Below are 5000 nucleotides of genomic sequence, written 5' to 3' on the forward strand. Positions count from 1 at the left end.
ATTCAGTGTGCTAGATACCGCTGCTACGTCTGTTCAAGTCTGCATTTTTAGTTGATATTGTACAATACCGTTAAACCTGTAATTTCTTTTAGGCACAGAAGTTTTTTAATTGGATAATTTTAAAGTGAAATCAAACTATGAACTGAGTAAACTTGGAGTATGTTCTGACTCTATATAGAAAAGACTTTTAGTGTCACCTAGATCTAAATGCTACACCGTTTAGTAACTATGTTAGTAATAGACTAAACCGCCAGAAATCATCATCTAAGGCGTCAAATAAAACCCCACGTTGCAAGGTTTGAAACAAAATGGCTATATAAATTTAGTTCCAAGACAAGCGAAAGATTGCCATTATAAGAAAATCAGCTACAATCATTTGGGGTAAAAACCCGGCTGTAGTAGTCTATAAGTTGTCGTATGGGAAATTATAAGGCTCTCACTTTTTGTATCTAATTTGCAGGATTCATATAGGTATATTTACTCCACTGCCTTGTAAAAGTTTCATAAAATACAAACGAACAAGAAACTAATGTCCGGCAGTATAGAAAAGGGTTTTAGAGACTAGGCGAGGCAGGGAAATTTATCAAAAGAATTGAACTTATGGAGGAAACACTATAAAAAAAGTAAAACTTTAGGTAAGAGGACTTAAAATAATTCATTAACAATAAACATTCACACACACAAATACACACATTTTATGTGTATATATATATATATATATATATATATATATATATATATATATATATATATATATATATATATATATATATATATATATATATATATATATATATATATATATATATATATATATATATATATATATATATATATATATATATATATATATATATATATATATATATATATATATATATATATATATATATATATATATATATATAAATCATCCTTATTTGAAATAGGTTAAAGTAAATAGGATGACGATTACTTTGCCAAGACACCACCATTTTAATGTTATACAATTAGAACGGAAACAATTACACCAGGTTAATTCTTTTCCCTTACCTCTTTCTCTTGTACCAACCGTGTGTCACACGATCGTACATTAATTATTTTGTATATATTATGCTTGTATCTGCGCTCTTCCCTCGCACTAAAAAGAACCTGAATAATCATGTCTCCGGTTTTCCTCTGTAACATTGTCACTTTCTCGAACATGTATTTTCCTGTTGCCTTGAGGTTTTGTATATAAAAGAGTGTTCCTTAAAAAAGTACTCAGTTGATTGCATCCTGCCTTTGAGTTCACAACCCTTTCTCGGCACGTCACATTGGTGACCCCGGAAGTCGACTCGCTCCCACCGCCTTCCACCACCACCCCCTCGCCCCTCCATCGTTGGCACTATGGCGGACTCTACGGCAGTTGGTGCTGCGGCCGCTCCATTCAAACTTTCATCGTTCACCAGTGGAGAGGTGTTTGCTTGGTTTCAGCGGCCAGAAGTCCAGTTTCGCATCAGGGGCGTGACTCGTTCAACCACCAAAGCGGATTATTTTCTCGCGGCGATACCCGAGGACACCTTCCCAGAAATATCCGACTGGCTTTGTGAACAAGGAGACACCTCAATAGCGTATGACGCCCTCATAACATACCTTCTGCAGCAGTACTCGCCGTTGCCAGCCGCCCGTATAGCAAAGCTTTTTTAGCTCTCGCAACAACCGTTGGGGGACTAAAGGGCTTCGCTTGCCCTCAGGGAAATGACCAGTATTGCTCGCCTTCAACCTGCCGCTGACGGCTCTCCTCGTGAGGTGAACCTACTTCGTGCCCTTTGGATACGCCGTTTACCCGAACCTGTACGCGCTGCCATACCTGATGTCGATAGTTTACCCATAAAGGACTTGATGACCAAAGCCGACGCCCTTATGGACAGCCACTTCAAGACCTCCATCAATGCCTCCACCCCTGTCGAGGAGGATGCCTATTCAACATCACCCGAAGCTGACATGAATGCCGTAGGACATACAGGCCTACCCCGTGACATGCCGAATCAGCGACAAAGCCGTCCAGCACCCACCAATCGCTCACGCCCCAACGCACGATTTCTACAGCCACTTACTACCTCCCATCCACCGCAGTTTTGCTACTACCACTTCAGATTCGGGGCAACCACGAAGAAATGTGCCAAGGATTGTTAGTGGCCAAAAAACATGTAAGTAGGCCATCGCTCGTGGCGGTGGCCTCCGTCTTTCTAATCTTTTCTTTATAAAGGATGCAGGAACAGGAGTGCGATTTTTGGTAGACACGGGTGCTTGTCGTTCTCTTTTGCCAAGGAAGCTCTTCAAGACACGACGTAGTCTGGCTACATCTGCCCTCTTCCGCTTGGTAGCTGCCAACGGATCTGCGATACCTACCTACGGTTAAGAGAACCTCACATTATTGTTCAGAAACGGTAAATTCAATTGGAAGTTTCTCGTTGCTGACGTCACCATGCTAATCCTTTGTGCTGATTTCCTCTCTCATTTCCACCTTCTGGTCAATGTCGCCCACCGACGATTGGTCAACGCAGACTAGTACTTGTCAACACCTCTTCAACCCACCCCCTCTAACCTCGCTCTCCACATCAGCGCACCCACGGATGCCGAAGCCCACCTCCTCACGTCGTACCCGGAAGTTTTCCGTCCAGAACTTCGCCAAACGCCCACAGTTCCTGCCCAGCACGGTATTTATCACCATATCAAGACAACAGGACCCCCAGTCTTCGCAAAGTTCAGACGTCTGGCACCGGAACGAATGGTAGCCGCCAAACAGATGTTCGCCGAAATGGAGGATATGGGCTTTTGCCAAAAGGCCTCCAGCCCATGGTCGTCACCTTTACACATCGTTCTGAAGAAAGACCGCTCCCTCCGTCCGTGCGGGGATTACAGGCGCCTGAACATGCAAACAGAACCGGATCACTACCCTCTCGCTAACATTGCCGACATGAAATCCTACCTCCACAAAGCGAAGGTTTTCTCTACAGTCGACCTCCTGAAGGGGTATTATCAGGTGCCTATGAACCCAGAGGACATCCCCAACCCCGCCCTCACCACTCCGTTTGGTACATACACCTCCAATTACTGCTATTTTATCCTTCGTAATGCTGGGGCAACGTTTCAACGTCTCATGGATGGCATCTTAAGGGACCTCCCTTTCTGTGTATGTTATGTGGATGACATACTTGTGTTTTCCTCCTCCAAAGAGGAACACCTCCGTCACCTGGGCATCGTGCTCGACCGTCTGCAACAAAACGGCATTGTAGTCCGGTACGACAAGTGTACCTTTGGCACCAACGAAGTGTCGTTCTTAGGGCACCGCATCACTCCTAAAGGAGTCCATCCCCTCCCTGAGAAGGTAGCAGCCGTTCAGAACTTTCCCGCGCCCTCGACCGTCAAAGCTCTGCAGGAATTCTTGGGCATGATCAACTATTATCACCGTTTTCTGCCAGCCATTGCCGCCACTCTTGCTCCCCTCTACGCCTCCCTCAAGGGCTAGCCAAAGGACCTGAAGTGGGGTCCCCTTCAAGATGCAGCCTTCTGCAATGCAAAGAAGGCCCTATCAACTGCTGCGGCTCTCACTTTTCCTATCCCACATGCCCCTCTCCTCTCCACCGAGGCCAGCGACGTCGCTATTGGTGCAGTACTCGAGCAGGTGGTCAACGGCTCGTCCCGCCCATTGGCCTTCTTCAGCAGAAAACTGTCCAAGGCAGAATTGGGGTTATTCTACCTTCGATCGAGAATTGCTGGCGGTGCACTTGGCTGTCCGTCACTTCCGCCATTTCTTAGAAGGTACGCCCTTCGTCATTTGCACAGACCACATGCCTCTGGTGCACGCCTTCACTCAACAGTCTGACGCCTGGTCCGCCCGTCAACGCTGACATCTCTCTGCCGTGGCTGAATACAATTGCACCCTTCAATACGTCCCTGGGAAAATGAATCCCGTTGCCGATGCCCTGTCCAGAAACACGTTGGCTGCCGTTCAACTGGGATTGGATTACAACGCCCTGGCTGAAGCCCAACGACATGATCCAGAGTATCATGCTTGTAGGACATCCTGCACGTCCCTCCGTTGGGAAGACTTTCCCCTCGAAGACTCCAACACCACCCTCCTCTGTGACGTCAGTACTGATAGACAGCGATCTTGGATTCCTGCTCCCATGCGCCGACAGGTGTTTGATTTCATTCACGGCCTTTCATATCCCTCGAGCCGTTCTACTGCACAGCTGCTGAAGGTAAAGTTCATTTGGCACAGTATTTCTAAGGATGCTAAGGATTGGGTCCGCTCCTCTACTTCTTGCCAAACTTCCAAAGTACATCGACACACGGATTCAGGTGTGGGCACCTTTCCTCATCCTCAGCATCGTTTCGCACACATTCACGTCGACGTTGTAGGCCCCCTACCCATATTACAAGGACATTGTTACCTGTTTACCGTCATCGACCTCTCCACTCGTTGGCCTGAAGCCATTCCCATGGAAACTGCAACATCCGCCTCATGTACATCTGCCTTACTCTCTGGATGGATTTCAAGATTCGGTATCCCTAAGCATATTACTTCTGATAGGGGAACCACTTTCACCTCTCAATTGTGGACGTCATTAGCGAATATCCTGGGCCTCACCCTACATCAGACAACGTCCTACAACCCCGCTGCCAATGGAATGGTTGAACGTTTTCATCGCACCCTCAAAGCAGCTTTGATGTCCTGCTGCAAGGATTGTAACTGGTTTACTCAGCTTCCCTGTGTCCTCCTGGGACTAAGGACCACTCCTAAAGACGTCTCGGCAGCTGAAATGGTGTATGGCGACCCGTTGGTCGTCCCTGCCGAATTTTTTCCTTCTACAACCTCCTCCATCGATCTCCAGCGCATACGTCACGTAGTGGGTAAATTTACTCTTTGCCGCCAGACTTACAAGCCCCCAGCTAAGCATCACATACCAACCGACTTGCACTCTGCAACGCACGTCTTCCTGCGCAAGGACACTAGCAAGCCACCACTAACG

This window comes from Palaemon carinicauda, chromosome 12 (assembly GCF_036898095.1).
Source record: "Palaemon carinicauda isolate YSFRI2023 chromosome 12, ASM3689809v2, whole genome shotgun sequence".
In the NCBI taxonomy this organism is placed as follows: domain Eukaryota; kingdom Metazoa; phylum Arthropoda; class Malacostraca; order Decapoda; family Palaemonidae; genus Palaemon; species Palaemon carinicauda.